The 16,261-nt window shown below is 35.3% G+C and overlaps 1 long non-coding RNA gene across 1 annotated transcript; it reads right to left on the bottom strand.

Moving 5' to 3' along the window:
• Positions 1–191: 191 nt before the first annotated feature.
• LOC123877327 lies at positions 192–16,070 on the bottom strand. The gene is made up of 3 exons (XR_006798562.1): positions 15,966–16,070; positions 3,002–3,012; positions 192–214 (listed from the first exon to the last, which is right to left on the bottom strand). It is a non-coding gene; the product is annotated as an uncharacterized LOC123877327 (long non-coding RNA).
• Positions 16,071–16,261: the final 191 nt, after the last annotated feature.

The raw sequence follows: 16,261 nt of genomic DNA, 5'->3' as shown, positions 1-16,261 counted from the left end.
AATCTGACTTGCAGCTGGTTCTTTTTTTATCGAAATAGGTGTTTTCGAACTCCTTAGATTTATCAAGCTTGTCTGGCAATTTGTATTTAGTAGTTATTCTTAAATTGAGATGAGGCTTAAAAGATATTCAATACTGCCCGCAACTTCGCCCGCGTGGATTTAGGTTTTTCGAAATCCCGTGGGAACTCTTTGATTTTCCGGGATAAAAAGTAGCCTGTGTGCTAATCCAGGTAACTATCTCCATTCCGAATTTCATCCGTCCAGTAGTTTTTGCGTGAAGGAGTAACAAATATACACACACATACACACATACACGCATAAACTTTCGCCTTTATAATATTAGTAGTGTGACAGGGGCACTTTTTCAATCGCAATTCCTGACATACTCGTAGTTACATAGTTATTTTTTATTTTGTAAACTAAATTCAAGATTGCGTAAAGTTTACAATTTTCCAAGCTTCAAACTAAAACTTGATAGACTTTTCAATATTCAAACCAACAGTGTTCAATTAATTACATTTTTTTTATAAAGTAAAATTAGGTACCTACCTAACTATAACTTTCACAATTATTTGTTTACTAAGTACCTAAATAAGTACTTACTTTTTACCAAAGTATCCAAAATAGATTTTTTTAACAATTCACCTGTATAGAATTTATTTAAGTAATATATTGACAAAATAAATAAAATAATAACATAATAATACAACTACTTATATTTTGTAAAAGTCGTAAGTTATTATTATGACTTTTACAAAACATGCTTTGTAACAAAATAAATTATTCGTTTTACAAAAGCTAAATAGGTATTTTCGGTAAGAGGATGTTAGATGTTTTCCATTAGGTATTTAGTCTGGATGTAGGTAGTAGGTACTTGCGAGTATTCAATAATAGTATAGTTTTATTAATGCAGCAATGGAAACGCATGCGCAGCAAATGTTAATGAATCATCACGTTTCGTAGTAGATTTTTTATAATAGTCAGTACTCAGTAGCTATACTTTGTATTTATAGGTACACAGTTGAAAGTTAAAAACCCACTTAACTAATCAAATTTTTTTTTTTTTTGAAAATGCCTACCTAATTAACATTTTTTTTAAATTTTTTTTAAATAAAATATTGAGCAGTCCTTTCATAAAGTTTAAGATTTAGTAAGTCGATTACTTACTTACTGGCTTATTATCCAATTTTTTATTCATATACCTATCTATATAGATAGGTACATATACAATCGAATAGTCGTTGGTTACATGGACCGATAAAAAAAATGTATAATTTTTTTTTGTATTTTTTTCTTAATCATAACCCTTTCGGCTTTGCCGCAGTCGGGTAAAAATTACAGCTTTGATTAGGACTAACTACCAATCCATGCAATAGTTTGCTGAGTTTCAACTCATATCGTACAATTGTTTGAAGTTTAAACAAAATATACAAGTGTAAATTAAAAAATAACACCCCCGACAAGTGAAGGTTACAGTAACTAGAAAAGAGCTGATAACTTTCAAACGGCTGAACCGATTTTCTTGGATTATAGCTAAGAACACTCTCGATCAAGCCAACTTTCAAACAAAAAAAACTAAATTAAAATCGGTTCATTAGTTTAGGAGCTACGATGCCACAGACAGACACACACGTCAAACTTATAACACCCCTATTTTTGGGCCGGGGGTTAAAAAGTGATGTTAAAACAACATTCTTCAATTAAAATATTTGAATACCAAACTTAGAAAACACTACGATTTATAAAAATAAAAAAAAAACACTTCTCACGTGTGTCGTATAACATAATCACTGCCATATGCTACATTACTCATCTTCAAGAAAAAATTACCACTAAAACTACTAAAACACGTTCTCTAGTACTAAATTAACCCCTAACTTTCCATTTCGAATCGGAATGACATTTTTGGACGAAAAAAATTAAAATTTAACCCATTCGTAGACATGTGGGTGAAAATAACGGGTAAGTGTGAGTCGGATAGTGCCTAAGCAGGGTTCCGTTAACATGCTAACCGAATCAGTTCTTATTTCTTTCAGGTTTTCTCTTTTAATATAAGTTAAGTTTCGTAAATGACCATTTAAAAGTATCGGATTAACCAAATAATAATTTTAAATTAAAAAATACTAGGAATCAGGAAGCTATTTGTACGGGATGACTGAACAAAGAAAAAATCACTTACTAAGGATTACTTTGCAATTATTGTGCATTGTGGAGTCTACATCTCTTGAGGATGCTCCGGTGTAAAGCATCTACCACTGATTTGGAATGCCTTTCGTACCGAGAAGAACCAGCAAGAAACTCGGCGGTTGCTCTTTTCAAAGATTTGATTTACAATATTATGCCATGTAGTAGGTAATTGAAGTCTCGCGCAAACGTACGTTGCGTGTGTTTTAGAAGAATTGTATGGTGTTGAGTGTTGGTGGACGTGTATTGCATTGTATGCTTATACTGCATCGATGTATAAGGATTAGCCTTTCCCATACAATTCCGTCCGCAAAAATACGCTTGAATTTTACGTCTTCGTCATTGACAAAGTCAATAGACTTTTGCAAATTCTATTGACTTTTTGAGCGCGTTTTTTATCTTCGAAGGGCCTATCCATTTACATCGATGTTATACTGTTTCTATAGAATAGAAGAGCGGGCGATGCATATCGTATGCTGCACTTTGTATCTGTTGTAGCTCCACAATTTGTCTGTTTTGGGGGATTATAGCGAATTAAACTTATGGTTCCTCGAACCTAATACCATATGGACTTCCGCAAAGTTTTCTTCTTTGCTTCTATCCAGCACTGATGGATTCCTAGTTTGGTTACGGAACTCTAAAAGTGATGTTTTTTTATAAAGTTCAGTAACCAGATCGGGATTAAAAACACAGTTATTTTAGAGTTTTTTGTCGGTTCAATGGTTTTGTAGTTGCTCGCGATCGGAGATATGATTAAGTGCCACATGTCATCGTTTTAGGGTTGGGTGGGTGTCGATAGTTACTTTTTATCGATAACAGATATTTACCCTCACCACCTGGGTGCCTGGTGCTCATCGACATTATGCCAGGTCCTTTTTTCCGCGCACATGCAAACTGTGGAATCAACTCCCATCGGCGGTGTTCCCTCCAGATTACATGGGGTTATTCAAGGGGCGGACCAACAAATTCCTGAAAGGCCGGCAACGCATCGGCGGTACCTCTGGTGCTGCAAATATTCATGGGCGGCGGTAATCACTTAACATCAGGTGACCCACCTGCTCGTTTGCTCGCTATTTATTACATGTGAATTTATTATAAAGTTTGTAAGTTTGTTTGTAGGAAGTAATCTCTGGAACTACTGAACTGATTTTAAAAATCATAGGCTTTAATTTTTTTTTAAATAAAGATTTGTATGAAAATTGCAATAAGCTACCCGTCGCGGGTCTCTACTCTCTAGTTATTAGAAAGTAGTAGTACTTATTATATGCTCCCGGAGCTACTCACTGATTTTCGAAATTGTACGGGAATGGTAAAAATGTAAATAATAAAATAACGTGGATTTGACTCGCTCCACGCTCCTCGCTCCTCGCTCCACGCGATGCGCGGGATTACTGCTACCACCGTTTTCTTGCTTATTCTTCTCGGTAGAAATAGCATTCTGAACCAGCCAGTAGTGGCAGATACTTTTGACGATCCAAACGTACCTACTTGTAAAAGTTTATTTGAATAAAAATAATTAGTTAAATCGGTGTAAATGTTTCATTGGAGACAGTTAAGGCCTGAGTGTTTTATTGTCTGTCATTTTTAAGTCATTGTAATGTGTGTTTCCACAAAATAAATTAATTTAATTGAAGATCTTTCTATTTCAATTTTTTTTGAATTAATGAAAACATCGATGTCGATTTACGTATAATCTATTATCAGCCCATCTCTATCGTGCACTTGTTCATAACATAAATCAACCGTACACAAGTGTTGCCGTGGTATATTGATGAAATTACATTTTTTATTGAAAAACCTTGGTTATTGGATTAGAATAGTTATTTTCCCTTTGATGTTGTCGTTTGTGACGATTTTTTAACCCCCAACCCAAAAAGAGGGGTGTTATAAGTTTGACGTGTGTTTCTGTGTGCTGCTCCTAAACTAATGAACCGATTTTAATTTAGTTTTTTTTTGTTTGAAAGGTGGCTTGATTGAGAGTGTTCTTAGCTATAATCCAAGAAAATCGGTTCAGCCGTTTGAAAGTTATCAGCTCTTTTTTAGTTACTGTAACCTTCACTTGTCTGGGGTGATATAAATTTTTAATTTACCCTTGTTGGATACGTAAATTTGAAAAAAAAATTGTGTTATCAAACATGAACAAATCTGAAACTTAGTCTTCATTGAAGACCCCCACTTTTTTCATGTAACATCCGATAATTTTTCGTATTTAAAAGTATAACCTATGTTACCCGGACCTTTAAGACGAATCGATTGACAGCTCATTCATCAAAATCGGTCCAGTAGTTTAGGCGCTACGGTGGCACACACAGAATCTGGATACAAACATACACACATACATACATACATAGACTGCTAAAATCATAACCCTTCCTTTTGGCTTGCTTTGCCGCAGTCGGGTAAAAAGCTACTATGATAGAATCCAATTTCTAGAAGTTAAAATCGAAATCGGACGCAAAAATTTTAAGTATCTATGTTGCTATATTTTGCATCCACGCAATCTTGCTCCAAATCCAAAATAAATGCCGGCACAAACAAAAAAGGCAATCGGGCGATCGACGAGCGTAAAAAGCGATAAAAAAAAACAATCATATCTAGCTTTGAAAGGAAAGTTTATTTATAATAAGTTTTTTTCATGTGCGCAAGCGTGTGGCGCAATTACTCGTTGTGTATTTATTTCTGTGCACCACATGTGCGCGTGGCGGTCTCATCGTGGGCACTCCTCAAGCCGGGGCCGCTTTCTTTCCTGAAAAAAAAAATTGGTTGTCTGTAAAGTCGGTTTACTGACGATAGTTGAACGTGACAACAAAGGCTGATTGTGCTTCTTTGTCGCTCGTTCCGCGCTCTCGCTTGCACTTCAAGCCTTACATGGAACGCCTCAGAGCGAGGTAACGCCGCATGAGTCATGTTTTTTCGTGCGTGCAGCCGGCTCTATCGAATTATATGACATTGTCACGTCAAAAATAGAATAACAAGATAAAGTTAAACGGCACTAAAACCCGACATATTTAAAAACTAGCTGTGCCCGCGACTTCGTTCGTGTGGAATAGCTCTCAGCGCGCTTTATACATATAGCCACGGACGCTAAGGCGCGAGGCGTGTAGTACGTACTCGGTAGTCGGTACGTTGAAAATGTTCGCCGTGATTCTTTAAATTGACATAACTTTTTTATTTATGAACCGATTGACATGAAATAAACACTAAATGTTAAGTGAAGCTTACTACAATATATTAGTGAAAACCATATCTAAATCGAATACCTAAGCCGTTTCTGATATTAGCGTGCACAAACACACAGACAAACAGACAAAAAAAAATTAATTACAATTTCGGGTTCGGCATCGATATAATAACAACCCCTGCTACTTTTTTATATATTTCCATTGTACAGACACCACTTTTCTACAATTTTATTATATGTATAGATTGTATGTGTAATGCACCATCCACCACCATCAAAACGAATCTAATGTCGTATCATTTATCAAAATCGGTTGAGCTGACACATATAGTACCTACTCCTACATACAGGTCAAATACATAACCCTCCTTTTGGGCTTCGCCGTAATGGAGATAAATAAAAGTTAAAGCTCAGAGAAAAAGCGACATCACAGGAGACCGAAGAGCTGGCAGCTACCTCGGACAAAGAATTAGTCTAACTATTCAAAGGAGGAACGCTGCCAGTATCTTCGGAACCTTGCCTAAAGGGAATCCATATATTTTAGTTATTATATTATGTTATATTTTTAAGGTTTTTAGTTTTAGGTTCATTGTTTAAATAATATTAATCAAGGATATATTATTATTATAGTTATAGATGCTTTAAAATTCAGATAAGGTGTATCTACTACCTCGAGACAGAATAATAATTAAAGAATTCTTTTCTTTAGTACCGATTATATTTTAAAGAAAAGCTCAATGAAAGTTTATTTAAAGCGGGCCGGAGTTGAGCGTCGGCGATGCGCGCGAGTGTGTTAATTTGGTGTACCACCGCGACGATCAGTGCCTCCCAAACTGTACGCCTTTCACTCATTGTCACTATTATTATTTCAGTGATGTTAATAGAAAAATGTAGTTTCAAGGTCCACTCTATATCTTTAGAGTACTATAGACTACCTTTCTATCTAGGAAAAAAAAAGAACTTACCGGTTTAGTTTAGACTTCAGGCGCACGAATGAAGAGACGGCGGTATACGACGGTGCAGTATACTGGGTACTTTTCTTATCGATTATTCGGAAAGTATAGTATTAATTAATATTGAAGAAAAAGTGATAATATTTGCAACTCGCGGTTTTCCCAAATATGACATTACAATAATATGTCATTTAGGGCCGATTTTTTAAAAGTCAAATAACTTTTATCTGCGGAATTTTGAGCATTTGAGAGTTTTCGTATACGAAATCCGTTATTATTTAAAAAATTATTATCTAAAAGTTATTTGACGATTGAAAAATAGGCAATTAGTTGTCACGTTTTTAAGTATTTTGCATAAAGTTGTGGTATACAACTTACTAACCGTAATCTAACCCTCATTCCGATGGAATAAGTGAAAAGGCTGTAGGTATTGTTATAGATCTGATTATGTATCTTATGTATGTTGGGTCTGATTATGTATGGAGTCAGACTAACACTAAAACTATGAGTGATGCAAACTTAACCTGATCACATAGGAAGCCCATATAAAAACTTTTGGAAAGATAATTCTTATTAAAATATTGTAGAGGCATGCAGCCTCTTTCAAGACCGGCGAAGAAAGCAACACACTTTGCAGCTGTCACTTAGAGAACACAATTTGAATTCGGAACGATTCAAAATATCTTGCTGGCCTGGACGAACCCCGGGCGGCGGATTCAACAAATTCACTTCAGATCATCAAGACCGCAACACCTCGGTCTAGCATCAAGCTCCGGCCCTCGTTTTCCTACCACAGTTTTAATTATAACCAAGGCATATATTGTAAATAATAATTGTTCATGTAATACAACGTAATAATTGTAGCGGCATTTCATTTATCAGTTATCATACGCTGCATGGCTGCTACAATATTTCGGACAATTTTTTGATATAAGTACCTAACTTCAGTACCTGATTTCAGTCAAACTTTGGGCGCCAGTGTCCGCAACAAGTGTAAGCATTTCTCGAGACGTGTCCTAGATAAGTAGAGAAACAATAGTTAATTTAATATGTCCATTAATCACACCACACTACTGCAGCCTTGAGTTTATACTAAAACTAATATTATGTTTTTATTTAACAAGTGTTAATTAAAAATTTATAACACCCCCGACAAGTGAAGGTTACAGTAACTAGAAAAGAGCTGATAATTTTCAAACGGCTGAACCGATTTTCTTGGATTATAGCTAAGAACACTCTCGATCAAGCCACCTTTCAAACAAAAAAAACTAGATTAAAATTGGTTCATTAGTTTAGGCGCTACAGTGCCACAGACAGATACACAGACACACAGACACACAGATACACAGATACACACTTCAAACTTATAACACCCCTCTTTTTGGGTCGGGGGTTAAAAATCGATTGAAAACTTTTAGATACAATTACGTAGATTCTTCAGTTGGTATCAACTCCAATGTTTAGGGTCCAAAGATAAAAAAACAATATTATTTCAACAGCGAATACTAAAACAAATACATAGAAACTTTTCTTTAATTTTAAAGAAACGATCCTGAGGTAGGTAAGCTTTATGTTACTGATTATGAAAGACTCTCAAAGATGAACGATGTTTAGTAGAAGACATACTTTTTACAACAACAATAAATTATTTGTCGAAATAATTCAAATTCAAAGATCTAAATATTTTTGTTTAATTAGACTTTTACAAGTAGGTACTTTTGAGTCCTCAAGAGCATTTATCACTGGTTCGGAATGTCTTTCCTACCGAGAAGAACCAGCAAGAAACTCGGCGGTTGCTCTTTTCAAAGTTTTGATATACAATGCCATGTATAAAAGTAATTAAAGTCCCGCGCATTGCTGGAGCGAGCTGTAGGTCAAATCCACGCTCTTTTATCATTTAGATAATCTTCGATTGTATAATATGCTTTTCTCAGGAGCATAGTTTTAATTAGGTACTATTATACGAAAATTACTAAAACCTTGTTCGAACAATGTTTATATGCACGCGACTTTAGTCAGATGTAATATAGCCGTAAGCCCTAATTCGCACGAGCGTTAAAAAAGCGTTGCGTTAAAACCCGGCGTTGCGCTGACAATACAACAGTGCGCGATAAAAAAGCGTTGACGTGTGAACAGATACTTGGGAATGCATTTTGTTTTATTTGAACGCTTTTTTAACGCACGTTAAAAAAGCTCTCGTGTGAATGAGGCCTAAGGATAACATTTTTATTAATATCAATATCGTACCGTCAATAAAACAAAAGTTAATAAAACAAGACGAAAGTGCAGCATCAATGTAGAGATGCTTAGGGTGCTATCATATAGAGGGGACAAAAATTGCGAGCACATCTGCTTCTATATTTTTCACTAGATTTTGCCGGCGATTTCGTTCGCGGTACATATGTAATTTATAATGTATGTTACGTCTGGACAAAGTAGCGTTAGTAATGGTGTAAGAATGATTAAAATCGGTTTAGTAATTTCAGAGTTCATCGATTACTAACTAACCAATCTTTTCTCTGATCTATACCTGCTAATAATGTAAAGAGTATTGTATATATGAATAATAATTGTAATACCATTGTTAACCTACATTTAGAGCAAAAATAAATGATTGATTGACTGATTGAGAGGAAAAGTTTGTCAGTTTGTTCAGAAGGGTACAGCTACTGAACCGATTTTGAAAATTTTCTCACCAGTAGAAAGCTACATTATTCCTGAGTAACATAGGCCACATTTTTTTGAAAAATAGAGATGCCTAGGAAAGTTGTAATAGGTAAGCTTCCCGTGCGAAGCCGGAGCGGGTCGCTAGTAAGTAATATTAGTATAGAAAGAGAGACTTTAGATTATGAGATATGCCTTCTGGATTACTAATTTTCTCCCATTCGCAAGTAGTTCCAAAAATATTCCAGATGTAGAGGCGTGCAGCATCTTCTAAGTGGCAGCTACAAAGTGCAATGTTCTCTTCGCAGCTGCCAGCCTTAGAAGAGGCCGCACGCCTCTTCATCACCCCCCTATTCACCATTCGGATATTAATGGTACGCCCAATAAAGGCAGAGCCTTAAAATTATTACGGGAGGCACTAATTTAGTTAGTAAGTACCTAGGTAAAAGAGGAAGGCGGTGGGTATTAATGACGAACTGGTGAACAAAACGGCGTAAGTATGCACTTAATCTGATCATAATACTTTTGGTCCCTGTTGGCCCACCGAATATAAATCTTACAATGGTAGGTACTAAATGGTACATTTGCCCCGTGTATATGAAACGGGCCGCTCATCGTCTCGTCACTTTATGGTTGTGTTGCACTTATGCGTGACACGTGTGCTCTCACAGCACATAGATATGATTTAACCGGCTACCAGGAATAACAATAATGCAATTATACGTAGAAATTATATTAACAAACGATCGCTTCCGTTGGAAAAAGTTGTCTATCACACTAATATTATAAAGGTGAAAGTTTGTATATGTGTGTGTGTGTGTGTATCTATTTATCCCGGAAAATCAAAGAGTTCCCACGGGATTTCAAAAAACCTAAATCCACGCGGGCGAAGTCGTGGGCATCGGCTAGTATGTAACTACTAGATAGTATGTAACTAGGGATAAAAAGTAGCCTATGTGCTAATCCAGGATATTATCTATCTCCATTCCCAGCCAAATCCGTCCAGTAGTTTTTACAACATACCCTGTAAAAACAACATGAAGGAGTAACAACATACACACACACACACACATACAAACTTTCGCCTTTATAATATTAGTGTGATTTATACGCGATGATGTCTAACTGAATATCTAGTAGTTGCAGAAAGCTTTTTTTTAATTAGCGCTTGGCTGCAATCAGACTTGCTAGCAAGTGATGATGCAGCCTAAGATAGAGCGCGCTTGCCTAGAAGTTGGCTATTCACTCTTGACTTGAAGGTACCCATATTATGGGTGGAAGGGAAAACTGATGCCGGAAGGCTGTTTTAGGACACCAGAGCACGTGGTAGATCGCCCATGAGATGGATAGACCATGTGAGGCTTCGATGGACGTCCCGTTACATTAGTGTACAAGGAAAATAGCCATCAGTGAGGAATAGCCATCAGTGAGGAATAGCCATCAGTGAGGATTTTGTAAAGTGGTGATAATAGAAAATATAGAATACCCGGCTGAGTTTGTTGTGGGCTCTTCTCAGACTTGGGAGGTAAAGGCCTAATACAAATTCAAGGTTTTCGGATTTATTCCTTTACTTGTGCTCGATGACTTACCCACCTGCCAAACATGATTCTAGGTCAACGGGAAGTACCCTATAAGTTTTCTTAACAGACACGACGGACTGACAGACAGACAGACAGACAACAAAGTGATCCCATAAGGATCCCGTTTTTCCTTTTGAGGTACGGAACCCTAAAAAAAGAGAATAAAGGATAAAAATCACATTGTTGTTGTTCTTGATTGTGTTTGTAAAAAATTGGTTAAAACAAAATAAACCGTACTAAATGAAACATATTTAAGTAATAGAGAATTAGAAGCTAAGACAAGATGATATCAAAATAAGAAGATGGACGGCGCCAGACGTAATTTAATAGACGTTGATAACTTTATTTGTATGACAGTATAATAAAAGGAAACAGAATTTAATCTCTTTTTCTATTTTTAGGGTTCTATACCTCAAAAGGAAAAAGGAACCCTTATAGGATCACTTCGTTATCTGTCTGTCTGTCATGTCTGTCAAGAAACCTATAGGGTAGGTACTTTCCGTTTACCTACAATTATGAAATTTGACAGGTAGTAGGCCTTACACATAAGGGGAAAAATCCGAAAACCGTAAACTTGTGGTTACATCACAAAAAAATGTTAAACTGTGTTTATGAACAAATAATTAGTATTTTCAAAGCAAGATTAGTTTGCCAAGTGGGGTATCTTTTATGAAAGGGCTGCCAGGTACATTCTAAAACAGATTTTTATTTATTTTTGTGTCTAATAGTTTTTTTTTCAAAATGTAAAAAAATACGCGAGTACGTAACCCTCGGTGCGCGTATTATTAACCCCCGACCTAAAAAGAGGGGTGTTATAAGTTTGACGTGTGTGTCTGTGTATCTGTCTGTGGTATCGTAGCTCCTAAACTAATGAACCAATTTTAATTTTGTTTTTTTTTTGTTTAAAAGGTGGCTTGATCGAGAGTGTTCTTAGCTATAATCCAAGAAAATCGGTTAGTTACTTTTCTAGTAGTAACTACAGGTGACATGTGATATGTACGGGGGTGTTATAAATTTTTTATTTACACGTCTTGTATTAGTAGGTATATAATATATCTGATCTATCTGGATTCAGGCTGCGCAAGATTACACATTGAAGTCAGTACAACAGACCAGAAAGAGATCCAGAGATGTCTATCGATCGATAATCATGATGATGATGACTCTATTGGGTATATTCATTACTAGCTGATGCCCGCAGCTTCGCCCGCGTGGATTGGTCAGATCCCCTGCAGCATCAGGATTGAGGAGTTGGACTCCAAATTTTTTATGAAACAATGTCGCAAAGTTCCTCTATCGATTAAAAAAGAAATGACGCAAATCGGTTCAGAAATCTCGGAGATTTCGGTGTACATAGGTAGAAAAACACAACTCCCTTTTTGAAAGTCGGTTAAAAAAGTAGCCTATGTTACTCCCTGGTCAATTCTCTACTTGTCTGTGAAAATCCCGTCAAAATCGGTTCAGCCGTTCCCAAGATTAGCCTTTTCAAACAGACAGACAGACAGACAGACAGATAGACAGACAGACAGACAAAAATTTAAAAAACGTGTGATTCGGTTATAGTATCGTTCAAATAACCATTATGCGGTAGTTATTTCGAAATTACAGACAGACACTCCAATTTTATTTATTAGTATAGATATAGATTATAACTCGTTGCCTCAAAATAAACTATGAATCAATAAATCTACAAGTTCAATAGATCTTTGATCTGATACAATTACACGTGTTTTGTTATTTACACATTAAGAGTATATTAACCTATTTGATTGCAATTTATTTGATAGCAAATATTATCTATCTACCTATAATACATATTATGGCTATGAGTGTGATCACAACTTCAAACCGAGGCAATTTTGCCTACTGCCAATTCCTCACAAGGTATTTAATAAATGAATTTTAGCGCTAAAGTTCTTAGACCAAGAGCGAGTCAGACTCGCGCACCGAGGGTTTCGTACTCGGGATTTTTTTCCGACATTTTGCACGATAAATCAAAAACTATTATGCATAAAAATAGATAAAAAATTGTTTTAGAATCTACAGGTAAAGCCTCTTCATATGAGACCCCGCTTGGTATAGTAATCTTACTCTGAAAGTTGAAAATACCAATTTGTTCATGACCACATTTTAATTGTTTTTTGTGATGTAACCACAAATTCACAGTTTTCTGTGCTATAAGACCAACTATCTGCCAAATTTCATGATTGTAGGTCAACGGGAAGTACCCTATAGGTTTTCTGGACAGACACGACAGACGGACAGACAACAAAGTGATCATATTATTAGGGTTCCATTTTTCCTTTTGAGGTACGAAACCCTAAAAAATTACAATTAAACTGCACTAGTAAAAGACTCATAAGTTATAATTGTTACGATTATTATTTCTTATTTCTTAGTTGCAGTGCCCATGTTATATTAGCTATATTAGCTATATAATAGTTATATGAAGCACATTGTAATTTAATTATCAAAGACTAGTCTAGACTTTTTGAATATCTATTTTATTCAGATAGTCTGTAACTTAGTCTAACTTAAACTTAGATAAATAATGTTACATTAAGCAAGCACGTGTAATAGCTGTTTACTCATTAAGAGGGTGTTCACCCAAAGGATTGCAACAATGTGTGCGCAACTTTAACCCGCGTAGCGCTTATCCGTAGTAGGTCTCTTATTATGATCATTTTTCGATTTACGTCATAGCGATGATGTAAAAATATAGGTACGAGGTACGATTCGAAGCATCTTAAATCACACTAATATTATAAAGGCGATAGTTTGTGTGTATGTAACATACACAATGTTTGTTACTCCTTCAGGCGAAAGTTTGTGTGTATGTTTGTTACTCCTTCATGAAAAAATACTAGACGGATTTGGTCGAAATTTGGAATATCCTGGATTGGTACATAGGTTATATATATATTATATTTATTTTCATGTACCAAAATTGTAGTTACAAAGTTAAGATAAATTAAGCTATGTACAAAGGAAATGTTTATCTCTAAACAGAGATTTCTTCCAGCTTCCCCGTGCAGGTTGTGAGTAAGGTGCATAAATACTTTACTTTAGGTTACTTTTTATCCCGGAAAATCAAAGAGTTCCCACGGGATTTCAAGAAACTTAAACTTATTTTAAGCAAGGTGTTAGGTACTAAGTAAACACCGGTGTGGGTACTGACATCAAATTCAAATTCAAAATATTTTTATTCAATTAAACTTTTGCAAGTGCTTTTGAATCGTCAAAATAATCTACCACTGGTTCGGAATGCATCAGAGAATTAAAGGTATCTGCTTAAAACAACCGTAAGCCTAAAGCTATTAATATAATAATTAAGTTTAAGTATTCTGTTAGAAACATATAAAGAAAATAAAAACAGAGTTAAACTGACATTAGGATGAAGACGTAACGACGTCAACAGAAAAATGTACGAAAAAAAAAAACAAAAAAATATTAATAGGACGAGCTTTTTTCTCGGCCACGTGTTTACGTTTTAACTCCCAACTGGTAATGATTTTAGAGGACCTGTCGTAAAAGTTATTGCTACGAAAAACGATAAAAAAAACTCTTTTACTATCGTCATTTTTGACGCAGTAGCTAGTGACTACGCCTAAAATAACTGTAGCAAAGCTACGGCGTTAAAGGTGCCTATGCACTCGAACTGAACTGCAGCTGAACTGCGCGTCGCGTCAGCGCCCCGCACGAAATTCTCTCCAGCCGCGACGCGCGTACCGCGTAGCGCGTCACTGCCGTCACGACGCGCAGTTCCGCTGCAGTGCAGTTCAAGTGCGTGGGCACCTTTACGGTTTGACCACTACATATCTTTTTTAGGGTTCCGTACCTCAAAAGGAAAAACGAAACCCTTATAGGATCACTTTGTTGTCTGTCTGTCTGTCTGTTCGTCTGTTGTGTCTGTCAAGAAAACCTATAGGGTAGGTACTTCCCGTTGAACTAGAATGACGAAATTTGGCCACACTATTCAGTCAAATAGTGCAGGCCACAAGTGTAAATTAAAAATTAATAACACCCCCGACAAGTGAAGGTTATAGTAACTAGAAAAGAGCTGATAACTTTCAAACGGCTGAAACGATTTTCTTGGATTATCGCTAAGAACACACTCGCTCAAGCCACCTTTCAAACAAAAAAAACTAAATTAAAATCGGTTCGTTAGTTTAGGAGCTACAATGCCACAGACAGATACACACGTCAAACTTATAACACCCCTTTTTTTGGGGGTTAAAAATAGATAACTAAACTAGTTTTTATACTATTTTATCCGTTAACTTTTGACTGAATAAAGGATATTTACTGATTATTTATTTATTTATTCGGGTTACTGCAAATGTTGTTTGGCAAATCAGCCGGCTGGCAGAAATTTTTCGAAAGATAGCAGGTATCATAATTTACCTTTTAATATAGCCTCAAAAAAAAGTCGAAATAAAAATCTGTGCACGAAAAATGCTTTTTTACCTAAAAAGTAATAGTTCATAACAAAAAATAATAAAAGCCAATTAAATGACAAAAGAATTAACAAAACAGTATAATATTAAGGCGCCAAAAGACAGTAATCTTATTAGACTATTTCATTTGCGGCCAATAACTTTACAAGTCACGCAATTTTGTACCCTATTCCATTGTGAAAAGAAAGTAAAACAATTTGTCTATGGTTTGACAGCTGAAAGAAATATGGTGGTAGTTTTTAACACATGTGTAAGTTTTCAGTGAGGTTTTTTTCGCTATCCCGACAGCTCCTGTTATTCCCGATTGATATCCCAATCAGTTCGGTCGTGGTTAACACTTGACCGTTAGTTAACCCTTAACCGTGAGTGAGCATAGATAATTAAGTGTCAATTTGACAGCGCGCGGTTTTGTGTACCTAAGTGTTGACAGTTTTCTCAATTTTCCTGATAAAGTGGTAAGTTAGTTTTTATCGTTTTGAGCTTTTATGGTAGGTAGGTATCTCTTTCAGGGTAAAATTATTTATTTTTGATATATGTGTTTTTTTTAGCATAACTATCTTTTTTGTAAATTTTTATTGTTATTTATTCAAAAAAGTATAGTAAAGTAGTATAAAATTATTTATTTTTGATGTATGTGCGTATTTATTTTTTAACATAACTATCTTTTTTGCACATTTTTGTTGTTTTTTATTCAAAAAAAGTACTATTCATCCTATTGAAGCGTTATAAAATTTGATATTTTTGAGACTTACATAAAATATTTACATTTTTCTTTTCATGAATTGCATTTAAGTATTTATCTTTAAAATACAAATTCTCTCTTTTTTTTTATTAATTTTTGACTAGTTGGATTAAGGTCCGCGTGGTTTACATTTTTTTGAAAATCACGTGGGAACTCTCTCATTTTCCGGGACAAAAGTATCCTATGTCACTCTCTAGGTCTAACTATACTTATGCAAGAAATCACGTCTATCCGTTACTCCGTTGCGATGTGATTGAAGGACAAACCAACCAACCAACAATCAAATACTTTCACGTTGATAATATGGGTAGTGATGTTATCATAATATTATAGTCAATTTAATGAAAACTCTAATTAATTATTTGATCTGCAAATTTCTTTGAAATAAAAATCTCTATATGTATTTGATTTTCTATATAATATATTTATTTAAACAACTTTATTGCTTAATACTATGACAAAGAATAAAATACAGGACAGATTTAAAAACAAATATGCAC

The sequence above is a fragment of the Maniola jurtina genome, chromosome 23 (genome assembly GCF_905333055.1).
Source record: "Maniola jurtina chromosome 23, ilManJurt1.1, whole genome shotgun sequence".
Classification (NCBI taxonomy): domain Eukaryota; kingdom Metazoa; phylum Arthropoda; class Insecta; order Lepidoptera; family Nymphalidae; genus Maniola; species Maniola jurtina.
This window is presented reverse-complemented; position numbering and strand designations above follow the sequence as displayed.